Source organism: Uranotaenia lowii, chromosome 1 (genome assembly GCF_029784155.1).
Source record: "Uranotaenia lowii strain MFRU-FL chromosome 1, ASM2978415v1, whole genome shotgun sequence".
Taxonomy (NCBI): domain Eukaryota; kingdom Metazoa; phylum Arthropoda; class Insecta; order Diptera; family Culicidae; genus Uranotaenia; species Uranotaenia lowii.
In genome coordinates, this window is record NC_073691.1 from 201,892,917 (window position 1) to 201,912,856 (window position 19,940).

The following is a 19,940-nucleotide window of genomic DNA, read 5'->3' on the forward strand; positions in this document are numbered from 1 at the left end:
TCTTTCTCTAAATGTCACAACGTTAACTCAATTAACATTCGCAGATTTCAGCCGCAAACGGCTTCATAATTGATGATCCAATCGAAAGGCAAATCGCACCACTTGGTCGTCTGCGATGGGACATTCTTACCGGTATCACCGAGACGCTACTTCTGGATCAAACGGCTTGGATGCGCTTTGGGTGACTGATTATTATTTATATCGAAACCAGATACCCCTCGGATCGTCTTGGCGCTCCTTCTGAAAGTGCGCCTCAGTTGACAAATGAGATTGAAACTTTTATTCATACTTTCCGGGTAGTTCAATCGGAAGCTTTCCCGAGAAGCCGCCCGGACAAAACTAGGCCACTCGATCTCCTTCTCGGATTTTTTTCTGAACAAGACCCCCGACTTGGAACAGATTTAATCTTAATTGAAACAATCAGCTCCATTGAGTGTGGAGTGGGTGCATCTGCAAATCCAACTGGTCAATCGCGGAAAAGGCCGGGAGTGAGAAGCGAAAAGAACCATATCTACTTATGTTTGTACTGTATACTAGCAGATGACGAGATCTCCGTTCCCTGTATAAAGTAAATAGGTAGTAGTTCGAACGGAATTCGCTTTACTCATATAGCTAATTATTTAAGTACCTCTCGCTCAAATGATGAATTGCGGTCAGGCGGAGAATTCCTTCAACAGCTGGAATGTTGGCCGATCTAATGAGGGTGAACTTGGGTGAAGTTGATCTCATCCGACCTCCCTCCGGTTACTAGTTAGTTTGCATCAATAAAAGTTTAGTAACAGCTTCATTGGGATGGATGAACTTACTAAGCCTTGAAGTTTTAAAATAGGCATTTTTAAAAAAAACCCAAGCTTAGTCTATTTTCATTGTTTGTAAGCAACGAGCAAAGTTTGTTTGAAGAGAAGGCATATCAGTTGAAATACAGGTCCAACATTCGTCTCATTTGATTTATTAATAATTTTTTCAACATCAACAAAGGCAAAACATTTGAGTTACTGTGCAATACTTAAGCACAACTTTGACAGTTTCGACAGTTTCGAAAATTTTTGTCCTTTTTAAAGTTTTGACAACTTTGATCAATTTTTAACACTTTTGAAAAGCTTGGCCGGATTGCAATTTCGACCAATTTTGACAAATTTTGCCATACTGAATCTTTTTGTTCTGGGTTGGGTTGATGATTTGGATTAAAATTTTATTATATCTTTTTGCATTTTTTTTCATGTTGATTGTTTTTGTAATTATTGTTATTTACCAAAAACCTTAAAGATCATAAACACTTATATGAGGGGTACATTGGCTTCAGTGGTCCGGTAAAAAGGGAAGAATTAAAAATTGTAATTTCAAAAAACTTAAAATATTATCAATTTTGATTATTTTGATAATTTTAACTATTTCTAAAATTTTGATAATTTGAAATTTTTTATATATCTGACCATTTCCGGTCCAATGTTTTGTCCACCGGACCCGGTTCCGCCTTGTTTTTTTTTTTTTTTTGTCCACATAGCTGCTTTCCTCTTTGAACTCCCGAATCAAATTTCAGTCTGCTGCAATGCTTGCTTTTTTCCATTTTCGCCAGATGACTCAGCGAGTTGTTGGGCGGGGAAATGCTTCTCGTTTTCACGAAAATTATGAAAAGTAGAGCTTACGATATGGTAGGAAATAAAGGATGATGATTTGAATTTCTAAAAAAATGGCATCACTTGGAGTGCGCGTACGAATACTATGGAAAGAGCACTTATGTTTTTTCAACTTTAATGCGATCATTTTATAGTGTATATGGAACGTAAATATATCAAAACAGCATAAAAATATAATAACAAAATGTTGGCTGGGTACCTACTTATTTGAAAACTAAAAATTGTGATTTGTGATTGATTGGGACTGAAATTTTTGTTGAATCTGTAGATATAATCCCATTTTTCAAAAACTACTTTAAAAAATTAAAATTTTCTAATTATTTTAAAAATTTTCAAACGTTAATGAAAAATCATCAAATAAAATATCATTTCAGCTCCTTGTAATCTCTAGAAAAAATTGTTAATAGGTAGAGTGATTTGCCTATCATTGTACAGCTAAGCAAAAATGCCAAAAATGACAAAAATGCCAAAAATGACAAAAATGACAAAAATGACAAAAATGACAAAAATGACAAAAATGACAAAAATGACAAAAATGACAAAAATGACAAAAATGACAAAAATGACAAAAATGACAAAAATGACAAAAATGACAAAAATGACAAAAATGACAAAAATGACAAAAATGACAAAAATGACAAAAATGACAAAAATGACAAAAATGACAAAAATGACAAAAATGACAAAAATGACAAAAATGACAAAAATGACAAAAATGACAAAAATGACAAAAATGACAAAAATGACAAAAATGACAAAAATGACAAAAATGACAAAAATGACAAAAATGACAAAAATGACAAAAATGACAAAAATGACAGAAATGACAAAAATGACAAAAATGACAAAAATGACAAAAATGACAAAAATGACAAAAATGACAAAAATGACAAAATGACAAAAATGACAAAAATGACAAAAATTACAAAAAATTACAAAAATGACAAAAATTAGAAAAAAAAAATTACAAAAATTACAAAAATTACAAAAATTACAAAAATTACAAAAATTACAAAAATTACAAAAATTACAAAAATTACAAAAATTACAAAAATGACAAAAAACTACAAAAATTACAAAAATTACAAAAATTACAAAAATTACAAAAATTACAAAAATTACAAAAATTACAAAAATTACAAAAATTACAAAAATTACAAAAATTACAAAAATTACAAAAATTACAAAAATTACAAAAATTACAAAAATTACAAAAATTACAAAAATTACAAAAATTACAAAAATTACAAAAATTACAAAAATTACAAAAATTACAAAAATTACAAAAATTACAAAAATTACAAAAATTACAAAAATTACAAAAATTACAAAAATTACAAAAATGACAAAAATTACAAAAATTACAAAAATTACAAAAATTACAAAAATTACAAAAATTACAAAAATTACAAAAATTACAAAAATTACAAAAATTACAAAAATTACAAAAATTACAAAAATTACAAAAATTACAAAAATTACAAAAATTACAAAAATTACAAAAATTACAAAAATTACAAAAATTACAAAAATTACAAAAATTACAAAAATTACAAAAATTACAAAAATTACAAAAATTACAAAAATTACAAAAATTACAAAAATTACAAAAATTACAAAAATTACAAAAATTACAAAAATTACAAAAATTACAAAAATTACAAAAATTACAAAAATTACAAAAGCTACAAAAATTACAAAAATTACAAAAATTACAAAAATTACAAAAATTACAAAAATTACAAAAATTACAAAAATTACAAAAATTACAAAAATTACAAAAATTACAAAAATTACAAAAATTACAAAAATTACAAAAATTACAAAAATTACAAAAATTACAAAAATTACAAAAATTAAAAAAATTACAAAAATTACAAAAATTACAAAAATTAAAAAAATTACAAAACTTACAAAAATTACAAAAATTACAAAAATTACAAAAATTACAAAAATTACAAAAATTACAAAAATTACAAAAATTACAAAAATTACAAAAATTACAAAAATTACAAAAATTACAAAAATTACAAAAATTACAAAAATTACAAAAATTACAAAAATTACAAAAATTACAAAAATTACAAAAATTACAAAAATTACAAAAATTACAAAAATTACAAAAATTACAAAAATTACAAAAATTACAAAAATTACAAAAATTACAAAAATTACAAAAATTACAAAAATTACAAAAATTACAAAAATTACAAAAATTACAAAAATTACAAAAATTACAAAAATTACAAAAATTACAAAAATTACAAAAATTACAAAAATTACAAAAATTACAAAAATTACAAAAATTACAAAAATTACAAAAATTACAAAAATTACAAAAATTACAAAAATTACAAAAATTACAAAAATTACAAAAATTACAAAAATTACAAAAATTACAAAAATTACAAAAATGACAAAAATGACAAAAATTACAAAAATTACAAAAATTACAAAAATTACAAAAATTACAAAAATTACAAAAATTACAAAAATTACAAAAATTACAAAAATTACAAAAATTACAAAAATTACAAAAATTACAAAAATTACAAAAATTACAAAAATTACAAAAATTACAAAAATTACAAAAATTACAAAAATTACAAAAATTACAAAAATTACAAAAATTACAAAAATTACAAAAATTACAAAAATGACAAAAATGACAAAAATTACAAAAAAATACAAAAATGACAAAATTACAAAAATTGCAAAAATTTTCAAAGTTGTCTAAAAAAAAATGATGAATGTTGAAAAGGTCAACAATGTGAATAATGTCATATGGGTTCAAGCCAGGCAAATTTGGAATCATGTGTAGAATACTAAGGTAGGGTGATTTGCCAATCGTTGTCCCCTAACCCATTGTTGCACAGCATGACTTAAATTGTCAATATTTCAGATGTTTTTCAACTTTTCCTCAAAAATTATACTGAATCGTGTAATTCGGAATGTTTTCTGATGAAATGAGGCTTTTGTAATACTTTCTGCTGATAAGTGTATATTAGAGTGCCCCAAATGACCCGACTTTTGAAAAAGTTGTACGCTGCAGGCTAAAATTGATCCTTAGCCTAGTACAAGATCTCATGCCAAATTTGGGCCAGAACGGATCACGTTTAGGGGTCGCTCAACGAGCCTAAAGTTTGTATGGGATTTTGAGACATATTGTTCGGGAGAAACAAGAAAAACCAGTTTTTCATCAATAACTTTGGTTCCCGTCGGCCGATTTCTTTCAAAAACGGGTTTTCTTAAAGCCTAAATTATGACAAATATTTCATGCAAAGACTGCATCTCGACAAAAGTTAAGATAAGAAAGTTATAAGGCTTCAAAAATGGGCTAACTTTTTTAACGGTGGTATTCATCACTGTTAATGAGGCGTCAATATGTTCGACCGCCTCGACTCATTAACAGTGATGAATACCATCCTTAAAAAAGTTAACCCATTTTTGAACCCTTATAACTTTCTTATCTTAACTCTAATTGAAATGCAGTCTTCGGATGAAATATTTTTCATAATTTAGGCTTTAAGAAAACCCGTTTTTGAAAGAAATCTGCCAACGGGAACCAAAGTTATTGATGAAAAACTGGTTTTTCATGTTTCTCCCGAACAAAATGTCTCAAATTTGGCATGAGATCTTGTACTAGGCCTAGGATCAATTTTAACCTCCAGCGCATAACATTTCACAGGTTTTGAATTTCCCATACAAATTTGGGGCAGTCTAGTGTATATCTTACGACAGTTTTAATTTTTCTTGTTTTTTTTTGCGGTGTTTTTGTGCTAATTGTTAACAAAAACCTTAACATTCCTTCTACGGCAAATAAGGTTTTACGTCAGAACAAAACATTTTTCGTATCACTTTTCTATACGAATCGTTTGTTGGACAATTTTAACACCATGATTTTGAAAAAAAATATGATCCATACTTAACCAGAAAATATGTTGGATCGTGCAACAATTGGTCCGCTCAATATCCTCCTGCCTCATTGTTGTACATAATTTCGCAGTAAAATTTGTTTGGAAATTTCATATTTATTAATTCGTTTACCTCCAATAACTTTGTTTGGTTGTTTTTTGAAGCTAAAAATATCAATAAAAATTTTGGGAGCGATTGATTAAGTCCTGAATTATATCAACGTGTTTTGAATTAGTAAGGAGGCTTGTACGGAAAAATCCTAATTTTCATTCAAAAACCATCAGAGATGTACTGAAAGTTCAAAAAACATAAATTTGTATTTTTAAAATATTTCTTGGTTCTTGCAATACATTGCATGTGAACAAAAACTAAACCTAACTTGTACCCCAGAAATGATATTCGTTGTCATACAAAAAATTCAAAATAGGTAAATATTTTTTTTAATTTTAGTGTTTTGACAGCTGATTTGAAAGCTGGTTAACCGGATGAAAATAAGAATCGCATTATACTGGTTTGCATAGCCAATAAGTGTAATGATTTAAAACTTTCGCAAAAACATGTCATGAAATTATTGAAAGCTTCAGAAAGCAAATCCTGCAATTTTACAATACTTTTCAATAGATCACGATTTTTTTATTTCGAAATGCTTATTACTTTTTTCATGAAATACTTTGCTATTTCTCATGCTGACAAACAACTAATCTTAAGAATGGGCAAAATCAATAATTTAAAACAAAATTCATTTCAAACTTATTTTAATTTCTTGTATATGCGAAAAGTTATTCTTGCTTACAAATTGTCATACAAAATTGAATACGTTCATTGACTACATGCAACTAAAACAACTCGAATTGTCTATTGATATGACATGCTTTTCTTCTGAATAAGTGGATATTTACGTTTAGCTAGTAATTTTAGTAAATTCTGTGCTTCAATTAATTATTTTCCACTTAGAATTTTCACATTGTTTGCACTCAATTTTAATATTTAATAATTAATTCAATAATTCAAAGACACTTTATATATCCATAAGTTTATTTTTTCTACCGTCAAATCTTAAAAATGATGTTTTGAAATTTTTAAACTTGTTGAAAAAACTTATGTATCTATGAAAGTCGGGCAATTTGCATTGTCTGAAAAGTGTCAAAGTCAACTCAACTGCATTGGCTTTGAGAGACTACTTTCTTATCAGATATATTTTGAAATCCTTTATCCCGACCATTTACTCAACATTTAATGCAAAGAATCTAAAAGCTGTTCTGAAAAAAATTGTTTATCTAATTTCGTGACGACAAATCTAAAAGAATTTTATTCCATGTCAACAGCTATCCCCTTGATATTATTATGAATATTGTGCAAAAACTGGAAGTCGAAGGTTGGAAGACCCGAAATATTACTTATCTGACGTGCAATTTTCTCAGGAATTCGAATCTGCCGTCGAGTTGCCATTACTGGAGACATCTATGTGAAGCTTTATTTGGCCCTTATCATCCAGAAAAATAAACAGTCATAGCTTTGTGAAACTTAATTTAATTCAAAACAGTTATTCAGCCGGAAAACTCTTTTGAAGCATTTCTATGTGATGTGATTGTTTCCTGAAGATTGATGAAATGCCACAGAGGTTACATTCATTACAAATATACCCACTTAGATGAAAAAGATATTTGAATCAATTAACTTTTCGAAAACAAAATTCTAATACAAAATTGTATATCATGAGCATAAATCTGTCAACCGATTTGAAACTTTGGGCGTGGTTGTGTCCATTTTCAAGTTTTAAATTGAGATTTATTATGTAAAAATCGATCGACTTCCAAGTGAGTCCTTAAACATTTGTTTTATAAAATCGCATCTTCTTCATAAGGGTAAAAGGGGGTAAAACAGATCACGTTCTCTAATCTTTTCACCTGTTAATAGCCACTTAAAAATTAAGCATTAAATACCTTTCAGTTCATTCTATGGGATTTAAAAGGCATAAATTTTATGTTGGTAGGACATATAAAGAAAAAGGCTCAACACTGGGCAAATTATGTTATTTAACCCCCACTCAAATGGCTTCGGGTAAATAAAGAGGTGGGTTTGAGTTTCTGAGAAAACTTCACGTGTGATAAATGCTATTCCAGACACTCAAACCGGCGGCTTTGGGTTTTTTTTGGGCCCGAATTGGAATTGGATAGTGCATTGGACGGTTTATATGAAAGCCTCCCCCCCCTCCCTCCCCCTCATAAGGGGCCGTCCAAAAATTAGATTGCATTTGAACTAGAAGTTCTCATAATAAGCTTCCGTAACAAATATCAGCCTATTCGACCTCATGGTGACTGATTTTTAAAACGTGCAACCATTGGAAAAAATCGGACAACATTATGCACGACACAAAATTTGCCTGTGCAACTATTGGGCACAGACAAGCTGTTTTAAATGATTTTTTAAATATTTATGTCACTTTTTTCAAACACTTGAACCTTTGGATCTTGTTGACCAATCCTGTATGAGTGCATCGACATAAAAAATCGAGTGAATTTGGTTGAAATGACTAAAATACAGCATAAACACCAAAATCATGTGCTTAGCTGTGCAACTATTGGCAAATCAACCTACCTTTATTTATTTATTTTTCCAAAAATCTCTTATCAAAATCATATGCCGGTCATTTGAAGAATGGGAAACTAGCTCAAAAATAAATCAAAAACAAATATTTTTTCAAGATTGGTTTCAAATCCTTTTCCCGTATCTATAAACTATTCGAAGGCTATTAAATTGAAATAAAAAGAATCTCAATCGGCTGTCGGTAAACATGTGAAGGGAAAAAAAACAAAAAAAAACGTAGATAAAATCCAAAATTAGCAGAAGCGTCGTCGTCGTCGTTTGCCTTCACTGGAAACAAACGACCGTGGAAATCATCAAAGAAACACAGCCTCTTACCTAAAATATAAGCCTAACGTTGCAAGGCTGTAAGCTTAACCCCTTTGCTGGCTACCGTTTTCGTGGCGTCTGTCCATTCATTTGAAAGTAGGGAAAAACTTCGGTACGTTCGTACGGTGGCTCCGTGGTTGAGATCCGTTCAGTGTCTTTTCCAGTGATAAAGAAAGTTTATGTGCATGTCCGGAGATGTTTGATCAACTCTAACGTGAAGTCAAAGCCCGGTAGCTGTTGGTTTTTCTTACTTTTTTTTAATGTCTCCTCCTTTTTGGTGCCGACCTTCAAGAAGTCAAGTTTTCTATTTTTTTTTATTCGTTTGAAATTTACATAAGCAGCTAATTCGAAACTGAGAAGTCGGAGCCATTAAAAAATTGTCCGAGGTTTGGGTAGAACGTTTAGCCATTTACCGATTTGGTAGAGGAAACCAAAAAACTATGTCAAACATGAGTTTCGTCACGATATCGACCCAAAAATGGAACTGAAAATTTCCCATTTTGTGAACTTCTTGGCCGAGAATTCCAAACTCGTGGAATTGCAACTCCAGGTCGTCATCAGAAGGTCCGTATACGTATAGCGTTTCTAATCGCTTCTCGCTCAAAAGTTGCAACTGTTTACCCCAGGTCAACATTACCCAGAAAAAAAGTAAACACACATCCCGAGCATAAGAGTGAGCACGAGTGTGGTGCCTACACACAGTTCTATGCGCCTCATAAATAATTTATTTTCAAATTTGTTCCACCGACGAAAGGCGACGCGACGCCACTTTCATCCTCTCTCATCCTCAGCGTCGTCGCCAGTCGCCTTCGTCGTCGTTTGTCCGAGAGAAACATCCGAATCGTGATGCTGTTTTTCTCTACTAGACGCCATCATCAGCATCTTCGAGGCGAGACTGAGCTGTTGCCACATTCTTGAAGTTTTGGAAAGCCGGCATATCATGCATGCACCCAGTTCTGCCAACATCATTCGAGTGCAATTGTCCGAGAGCTCTCTTTCGGAAAATTACCACCCCACACCCACCTCGAACACCCACATATTTACAGCAAGAAGTCGATTGGTGTCACGGAACATCCAACAAAACACGATCCCTGGGTTCAGCTCAATCTCGGACGGACTACCCGGATAATTTCCCGAGAAGCATAAGTAGGTTATGTTTACCAGAAACCGTAGATCCCACCCAAAACCAAAAACCATAAAGCTGCTGCCATATCCCGTATCACGTGTGTGTGGCGACTAAACATACCTTGGTTGGTACTTTTCTTCTGGTCCGTCCGTCGTTGAATGGCTTCCGGGCAATCAGTCTGACTGAACATAGAAAAAAAAGGGTCATCGATGTTGTTGTTATTGTTTTGACGCGTTACGGGGCTAAAGGTTTGGCAGGTTCTGGTTACACGCAAGCAACTGGTATTAAAGCGTAATGTGGCCAGTTAGCAGAACCGGGAAAAACGGTATCGAGTTTCGTTAGAAACGAAAAAAAACATACATTTTACCGGTAGGTTTTTGCTTCTAGTCGGAAAACCACTAAAGGGTAAACATAGAACAAAAGGTTTTACCACAACTTGGAGGGAAAAATTCAAAATTCTATCAAAAGCCCAAAAATCCTCGAAACGCCCAACAAGTTCGACCTATTAAGAAATTTTCAAAATTTTAACATTTCTTTTAGTGGACATATAGTCTGAGTCACCGATCCAATATTCGAAAGCCGTATCGACAATTTTCGACTTGGACATTTTTGACATTGTTGACAATTTTTACATTTTTGACATTTTTTACCATTTTTGACAATTTTGTCATTTTTGTCATTTTTGACATTTTTGAAATTTTGACATTTTTTACATTTTTGACGATTTTGACATTGTTGAAATTGATAACATTCCTGACATTTCTGACATTTTAACATCTTTGTCATTTTTGACATTTTTTACATTTTTTACATTTTTGACATTTTTGACATTTTTGACATTTTTGACATTTTTGACATTTTCGACATTTTTGACATTTTTGACATTGCCGTTTTTGACATTTTTAACGTTTTTGACATTTTCTTAATTCTCTTAATTTTTTTATCATTTTTGTCATTTTTGTCATTTTTGTCATTTTTGTCATTTTTGTCATTTTTGTCATTTTTGTCATTTTTGTCATTTTTGTCATTTTTGTCATTTTTGTCATTTTTGTCATTTTTGTCATTTTTGTCATTTTTGTCATTTTTGTAATTTTTGTCATTTTTGTCATTTTTGTCATTTTTGTCATTTTTGTCATTTTTGTCATTTTTGTCATTTTTGTCATTTTTGTCATTTTTGTCATTTTTGTCATTTTTGTCATTTTTGTCATTTTTGTCATTTTTGTCATTTTTGTCATTTTTGTCATTTTTGTCATTTTTGTCATTTTTGTCATTTTTGTCATTTTTGTCATTTTTGTCATTTTTGTCATTTTTGTCATTTTTGTCATTTTTGTCATTTTTTGTCATTTTTGTCATTTTTGTCATTTTTGTCATTTTTGTCATTTTTGTCATTTTTGTCATTTTTGTCATTTTTGTCATTTTTGTCATTTTTGTCATTTTTGTCATTTTTGTCATTTTTGTCATTTTTGTCATTTTTGTCATTTTTGTCATTTTTGTCATTTTTGTCATTTTTGTCATTTTTGTCATTTTTGTCATTTTTGTCATTTTTGTCATTTTTGTCATTTTTGTAATTTTTGTAATTTTTGTCATTTTTGTCATTTTTGTCATTTTTGTCATTTTTGTCATTTTTGTCATTTTTGTCATTTTTGTCATTTTTGTCATTTTTGTCATTTTTGTCATTTTTGTCATTTTTGTCATTTTTGTCATTTTTGTCATTTTTGTCATTTTTGTCATTTTGTCATTTTTGTCATTTTTGTCATTTTTGTCATTTTTGTCATTTTTGTTATTTTTGTCATTTTTGTCATTTTTGTCATTTTTGTCATTTTTAACATTTTTGATATTTTTGACTTTTTGACATTTTTGATATTTCTGACAATTTTGACAGTTTTTAAATTTTTGACATTTGTGTATTTTTCGACAATTTTGACAATTGACAATTGACATTTTTGACATTTTTGACATTTTTGACATTTTTGACATTTTTGACATTTTTGACATTTTTGACATTTTTGACATTTTTGACATTTTTGACATTTTTGACATTTTTGACATTTTTGACATTTTTGACATTTTTAACATTTTTGATATTTTTGACTTTTTGACATTTTTGATATTTCTGACAATTTTGACAGTTTTTAAATTTTTGACATTTGTGTATTTTTCGACAATTTTGACAATTTCGACAAGTTTGACAATTTTGACAATTTTGACAATTTTGACAATTTCGACAATTTTGACAATTTTGACAATTTTGACAATTTTGACAATTTTGACAATTTTGACAATTTTGACAATTTTGACAATTTTGACAATTTTGACAATTTTGACAATTTTGACAATCTTGACAATTTTGACAATTTTGACAATTTTGACAATTTTGACAATTTTGACAATTTTGACAATTTTGACAATTTTGACAATTTTGACAATTTTGACAATTTTGACAATTTTGACAATTTTGACAATTTTGACAATTTTGACAATTTTGACAATTTTGACAATTTTGACAATTTTGACAATTTTGACAATTTTGACAATTTTGACAATTTTGAATATTTTGACAATTTTGAATATTTTGACAATTTTGACAATTTTGACAATTTTGACAATTTTGACAATTTTGACCATTTTGACAATTTTGACAGTTTTGACTTTTTTGACATTTTTGATATTTCTGACAATTTTTAAATTTTTGAAAATTGTGTATTTTTCGACAATTTTGACAGTTTTGACAGTTTTGACAATTTTGACAATTTTGACAATTTTGACGAATTTGTCAATTTTGACAATTGTGACAATTTTAACAATTTTGACAATTTTGACAATTTTGACAATTTTGACAATTTTGACAATTTTGACAATTTTGACAATTTTGACAATTTTGACAATTTTGACAATTTTGACAATTTTGACAATTTTGACAATTTTGACAATTTTGACAATTTTGACAATTTTGACAATTTTGACAATTTTGACAATTTTGACAATTTTGACAATTTTGACAATTTTGACAATTTTGACAATTTTGACAATTTTGACAATTTTGACAATTTTGACAATTTTGACAATTTTGACAATTTTGACAATTTTGACAATTTTGACAATTTTGACAATTTTGACAATTTTGACAATTTTGATAATTTTGACAATTTTGACAATTTTGACAATTTTGACAATTTTGACAATTTTGACAATTTTGACAATTTTGACAATTTTGACAATTTTGACAATTTTGACAATTTTGACAATTTTGACAATTTTGACAATTTTGACAATTGTGACAATTTTGACAATTTTGACAATTTTGACAATTTTGACGATTTTGACAATTTTGACAATTCTGACAATTTTGACAATTTTGACAATTTTGGTAATTTTGGTAATTTTGACAATTTTGACAATTTTGACAATTTTAACAATTTCGACAATTTTGGTAATTTTGACAATTTTGACAATTTTGACAATTTTGACAATTTTGACAATTTTGACAGTTTTTACAAATTTTACAATTTTGACAATTTTGACAATTTTAACAATTTTGACAATTTTGATAATTTTGACAATTTTGACAATTTTGGCAATTTTGAATTATTCGTGTTGCCATTTTTCCTGAATCTTACATGTTAAGTATTGACCTAAGCTTAAATTTATTGCCACCGGCAGCCCAGTTAACATAAATAATATATTCTCCAAGCGTGAAAAGTTACACAAACAAAGAATGTTAAAAGTTAGGAAAAAGCTGAAAATTACTTAAATCAAAACAGTTTAGTGTAGGCTTGCCAGATACTTTCAGGAAAAAGCGGGACATTTCACGAAAAAAAGCGGGACATAGCCGAAAAAAGCGGGACATTTTAGAAACTCTTAAAAAGCGTAGTTGTATACATACAGTTGCGTTCAAAAAAGAATGAAATCGCGTGAAGCTGCGCACCAACTTCCAACTTTGACAAGCTGCCATTTCTCTCTCGGTTGATATTTTTTCATGAAAATTTCATAAAATCTAGTTCAACTATCTAACTAACACTCCACAAAATTTGAAGTTTTTACAATGATGGGAAGAAAAGATACAGCTATTCCCGTAAAAAAGGGAAATTTGGATTTTCTTCACTAAATTTGTTGTATCATTGACAATTTTCATTGAAAAATTATGAAAATTTGTCCAAAGATGTAAAAATGTTTGATCTAATACCAGGCCAAGTTTCGTCAAAATCGATGAACGTGATCAAAAATGGTGCCGGGTTGAAAATGAGGTTCATTATCGCCCAGTAGACGATTTCATTCTTTTTTGGACGGATGTTTATATCGAAAACATCGTAATCCATGTATTCCTGGTATTTTCTTTTACAAAACCAAAATTTATCACGAAGAATGTTGTAAATAGATAGGAACTTTATTCTTGCTTTGTTCAGAAACAGAAATTGTTCCAACAGAACTGGTATTGAAACTCAATAGCGAATAGAATATTCGCTTTAATTGTGGATCAAATTTGTTTATCGGTATAATTAGCAGGTCATTTCTGTAACTCTGTTCTTCTTATTTTGAACTCTGTTGAAACATTTTCTCTACGTAAAGTACGAATGAAGCTTTTAGCAATTTACAACATTCTTCGTGATAAATTTTGGTTTTGTGAAAGAAAATACCAGGAATACATGGATTTCGATGTTTTCCATACAAACATCCGTCCAAAAAAGAATGAAATCGTCTGCTGGGCGATAATGAACCTCATTTTCAACCCGGCACCATTTTTTATCACATTCATCGATTTTGACGAAACTTGGCCTGGTATTAGATCAAACATTTTTACATCTTTGGACAAATTTTCATAATTTTTCAATGAAAATTGTCAATGATACAGCAAATTTAGTGAAGCGACTCCAAATTTCCCTTTTTCACGAGAATAGCTGTATCTTTGTTTCCCGTCATTGTAAAGACTTCCAATTTTGTGGAGTGTTAGTTGGATAGTTGAACTAGATTGTGTGAAATTTTCATGAAAAAATATCAACCGAGAGCGAAATGGAAGCTTGTCAAAGTTGGAAGTGGGTGCGCAGCTTCACGCGATTTCATTCTTTTTTGAACGCAACTGTATACCATTAGCCAAAGTTGTACATAGAAAGTACACTACACTAAGTTTTCCCTAAATACATGACTTCTATTTATACGGTTTTCGCCATATGCACCGATATTTTCCACGGTTCATACAAATGAACACGTATTTTGAGGGAAAGTATTTCAAGTCGTGCATGTTAACGGCGGATTTAGTACCGCGTAAAAAACTTTTGCTTATCTTGTATAAAATTTTGTTTGTTTTGTTATGTGTTTAAAAAATTGAAAACTTAAGAAAGCTTCCATTTTAATATACTTTGAACAATCGAGTCGAAAATGATAGTTTATAATATAAGTCAATTTGATTAAGATTCCGGCAAAAAAATTATAATAATCTAAAATTATTTGGAAGCAACCTAAACAATATGTTCTTCATACATTGATTGAACCCAGGGGAGGAAAACATTAGAAAAACAGCGCTTAAATGCCAAATTGATCTGATTAAATCACCGACCAGTGAGCAAGCATCAAATTTTGTTTCATTAGAATGACCATTCTTAAAACTTTTTTTAAGCTGTTGAGAAAGTTTGCATTGAATAAGTTTACAAATTTCACCAAACTGAGCAAGCCTCATCTATGAAACAACAGCTTTGCTGATTTTGTTTGGTTCCGGCACGAATTTTTATCATATACGATTACCAATTTTTTCAAAAAGTGCTAATTTTTTTGTTGGAAAGTAAAAAATGCTGCAGCAAAATTTCTATTTGCCTGACCTAGGGTTGAACGTGCTCTAAGAAAGCATAACTGAATCAGAATGTTACTGTTATGCTGAGAACTTTAGAGTTATTCAGTATTGTCTTATATAAACTATGAGAAGACTGCTTATTTTGAGAAAAGACGTATTTGAGAGATTTTCTTTGTTGAACCAATGAATTCAAATTGAGACTAAAGTTTAATTTCTTCCAGTTTAAGTTAGTGAACTTTGTATAAATTTCCCAAGAAAAAAAGCGGGACATTTGGAGGAAAAAGCGGGACAGCGGGACATTCAATAAAAAAGCGGGACATGTCCCGCTTTTGCGGGACGGATGGCAACCCTAGTTTAGTGTATCAATTCCGACAGAGATTGGCTCACGCGAGGGCTCAAACCACAGGTACCTTTTGGTGGGCTCCCCGTGAGCTCAGCTCCCCAGCTTACGTCAACACTGATTAAAATCGAAGAGACTGTGCGAGGTTTTCTTTCCCTTTATTAATCACTAATATTTTTTTAAGCACAACAGGTGTTTGCTCCGAAGAAGCCCCCTATTTCCAATCAATTGTAATCGGAGGGAGACGATTGGAATCGTTTTTTTGTGTTTTTTCTGTTTATATTGTGCGTCGTGGTCCGAGCTTGGAAGCTTAGCTAAGGGGGGTTAATGCGATTTGGTGTTGATTAATTATGAGAAATGGACGTTTTCGGCTCAACTTTGTAGTTGGGTGCTTTGAATTTTTTACATAAAGGTGAAGTCTTCCTAGGAAAAAAAGGAAATGATTTTGTTTGAGAACTGAGTTTATTGGATTCGATAACAAACTTAAAATATTTTTGTGCTTTTAAGTCAGAAAAATGTTAAAATTCAAATCAAGTTTTAAAAAATTCAATCTTAAAACAACTTCTCAGGTGATTTTTTTTTGCGAACTGGTATAACACTTAAAAATTCAGAGAATTAAGGAAAAAATGAAACAGCTAAACATCGGAAACTTTTGGAATGCACTAGAACGGTCATTAGAAAAATACACCGGGGCTCTCTGTTTACAGTTTTTCAATTGGGTGCAATAAAGTGCAGCGCAGTCCCTTAATTAATTCTGCAGCAGGGCTGTCCAGTACACACTGAAAAAAACTGATTATGTAAATTATATGTTCGTATAGAAAACTAGTTTTTGATTGCAAAGCAATAGTTTTTATTGTAAAAAAATATAAATAAGAATGCAGTCGCAACAGACTTAAAAATAATCACAATGTTTTTCAAAGTGCATCGGAACTAAAAATTATTTCTAGTGAAAAAAAAACAGCACCGATGAAAGTGTAAACTTGCTTCGAGGGGAGCTGCTTTGGGTAACACGAACTTTTCGTTTCTAGCTGGCGATAATCGGTTCGCCGGATGATAAACTAACAACGCATCTGAGTTAGTAGAAAACTATCAACCTCGGGATCTAGTTAAGTTTGCCCCGACCATCGCTGATTGTGACTTCGGAAGGTGATTCGTGAAAAGTGTTTCAGTGGGAAAATGTGTTAAGTATTGTTGACTTTTACAGGTAAATCACCGAAAATGGATATCGGTTGGAGAAAATAACATCGAACGATATTCCAGAACCATGGATGTACCGGTAAGTTTTTTTTAAAATAATTTTAAGTTTTTTTTTTCGCCGAAAGTCCTTCGTTTCTTGTTTTTATAAATTCAATAAATTTAATAAATTCTCCCTCAAAGCGTACACACTGTTGATTAGAAGAGGTCGTTATTTCCACCCTCTTTCGAGGTAGTTTGCTCATTGAGATGTAAAGTGGTTAAGTGATCATTTACAGTACAGATCTTGGAATTTTCTGTTCTCTCGAGACCACACGCAGGAATGGGTCGCGTCGCGTAATGGTTGTGCGAATTTGCGCCGATCTCAATTGGCTTGGATTGAATGATGACTGTCTTTGGGAAAATTTCTCACGTCCAGAGCAACTGATTCGATCGGTTACAGTCTATTTTTTTATATCTACATGTGTATTAGACTGAGTCGATTTATAATCATTTACGAAATTCTCAAATCTTCTTCCGATAATCCACTATCATTACTCAATTTTCAACTCTGGAATCTCGACTCTCCAATTTCGACTTTTGACATTTGAATCTTAAAACTCGAAAGAAAATTATCGACACTCGACTTTTGACTCACCAACTCCCTCGATTTCCAACTCTTGTCTCTAGACTCATGTCTCTCGACTCTTGTATCTCGATTCTCGGCTATCGACTTTCGACTTTCGATTTTCGACTTTCGACTTTCGATTATCGACTTTTGACTTTCGTCTCTTGACTCTCAACTCTTGTCTCTCAATTCTCAACTCTAGACTCTCGATTCTCGATTTTCAACTCTCGACTCTCTACTCTCAACCTCGACTCTCTTTTCTCGACTCTCGACTGTAGACTCTCTACTCTCGACTCTTGACTCTAGGCTCTAGACTCTAGATTTCAGACTATAGACTGTCGACTCTCGACTCTCGAATCTCAATTCTCGACTCTCGGCTCTCGACTTTCCGCTTTCGATTTTCGACTCTCGACTCTCTACTCTCAACTCTCGACATTCTAGACTCTCGACTCCCGACTCTCAACTCAGGAATCTCGGCTCGCCATTTCCGACTTGATATTCGAGTTTTGAAACTCGAAAAACGGTTTTCGACGCTCAACTCTTGACTAACCAACTCCCTCGATTTTCAACTTCCCTTCTTGATGCTCGACTCTCGACTCTCATCTCTCATCTCTCGACTCTCGCCTCTCGACTCTCGACTCTCGACTCTCTACTTTCGACTCTCCACTCTGGACTCTCGACTCTCGACTTTTGACGAGACTCTCGATTCTCGACTCTAGACGAGACTCTTGACCCTCGACACTCGACACTTGACTCTCGAAACTAGAATCTAGACTCTCGACTCTAGACTGTGGATTTCAAACTCTCGCCTCTCGACTCTCGACTATCAACTCTCAACTTACGACTCTCGACTTGCCATTTTCGACATTTGACATTCGAATCTCAAAACTCAAAAGACGGCTCTTGACTCTCGATTCTCGACTTTCAAGTTTCGACTCTCGAATCTCGACTCTCGACTTTCGACTCTCGACTTTCGACACTCGACCCTTGATTCTCGACTCTCGACCCGCGACTCTCGACTCTAAACTCTAGAATCTAGACTCAAGACTCAAGACTCTAGACTCTGGACTCCATACTCTAGACTCTAGACTCTAAACTCTAGATTTCAGACTCTAGACTGTCGGATCTCGATTCTCAATTCTCGACTCTCGAATCTCGACTTTCGACTTTCGACTTTCGACTTTCGACTCTCGACTATCTACTCTCTACTCTCAACTCTCGAATCTCGGCTCTCGACATTCTAGACTCTCGACTCTCGACTCTCAACTCACGAATCTCGGCTCGCCATTTTCGACTTGATATTCGAGTTTTGGAACTCGAAGAACAACTTTCGACGCTCAACTCTTGACTAAACAACACCCTCGATTTCCAACTTCCTTTCTTGATGCTTGACTCTCGACTCTCGACTCTCGACTATCGACTCTCATCTCTCATCTCTCGACTCTCGACTCCTGACTCTCGACTCTCTACTCTCGACTCTCCACTCTGGACTCTAGACTCTCGACTCTCGACTCTTGACGAGACTCTCGATTCTCGACTATCGACTCTCGACTCTCGACCCTCGACTCTAAACACTAGAATCTAGACTCTCGACTCTAGACTCTGGATTTCAAACTCTCGCCTCTTGACTCTCGACTGTCAACTCTCAACTTACGACTCTCGACTCGCCATTTTCAACATTCGACATTTGAATCTCAAAACTCAAAAGACGACTTGTCTCCAGATGCTCGACTCTCGTCTCTAGTCTCTTGTCACTCGTCTCTCGGCTCTTGACTCTCGATTTTCGACTTTCGACTTTCGACTCTCGAATCTCGACTCTCGACTTTCGACTCTCGACTCTTGACCTGTGACTCTCGACTCCGACTCTAGATTCTCGACTCTCGACTCGCGACTCTCGACTCGCGACTCTAGATTCGTGACTCTAGATTCGCGACTCTCGACTCTCGACTCTAAACTCTAGAATCTAGACTCAAGACTCAAGACTCTAGACTCTGGACTCTAGACTCTAGACTCTAGACTCTAAACTCTAGATTTCAGACTCTAGACTGTCGACTCTCGAATCTCAATTCTCGACTCTCGACTCTCGACTTTCGACTTTCGACTTTCGACTTTTGACTCTCTACTCTCTACTCTCAACTCTCGACTCTCTACTCTCGACATTCTAGACTCTCGGCTCTCGACTCTCAACTCACGAATATCGGCTCGCCATTTTCGACTTGATATTCGAGTTTAGGAACTCGAAGAACAACTTTCGACGCTCAACTCTTGACTAACCAATACCCTCGATTTCCAACATCCTTTCTTGATGCTCGACTCTCGACTCTCGACTCTCATCTCTCGACTCTCGACTCTCGACTCTCGACTCTCGACTCTCGACTCTCATCTCTCATCTCTCGACTTTCGACTCCTGACTCTCGACCCTCTAC

At 32.4% G+C, this 19,940-nt stretch overlaps 1 protein-coding gene and 1 long non-coding RNA gene across 2 annotated transcripts in view; both read left to right on the forward strand.

Moving 5' to 3' along the window:
- Positions 1 to 19,940, forward strand: part of LOC129744210 (tensin-1) — a 357,316-nt gene that overhangs the window by 57,605 nt on the left and 279,771 nt on the right. The gene's annotated exons all lie outside the window — the stretch shown is intronic.
- The window catches only part of LOC129744225 (uncharacterized), a 73,999-nt gene that overhangs the window by 36,206 nt on the left and 17,853 nt on the right, over positions 1 to 19,940 (forward strand). Inside the window, exon 2 of the long non-coding RNA XR_008736858.1 lies at positions 16,918 to 16,989. This is a non-coding gene — a long non-coding RNA (uncharacterized LOC129744225). The remainder of the gene's footprint in view (positions 1 to 16,917; positions 16,990 to 19,940) is intronic.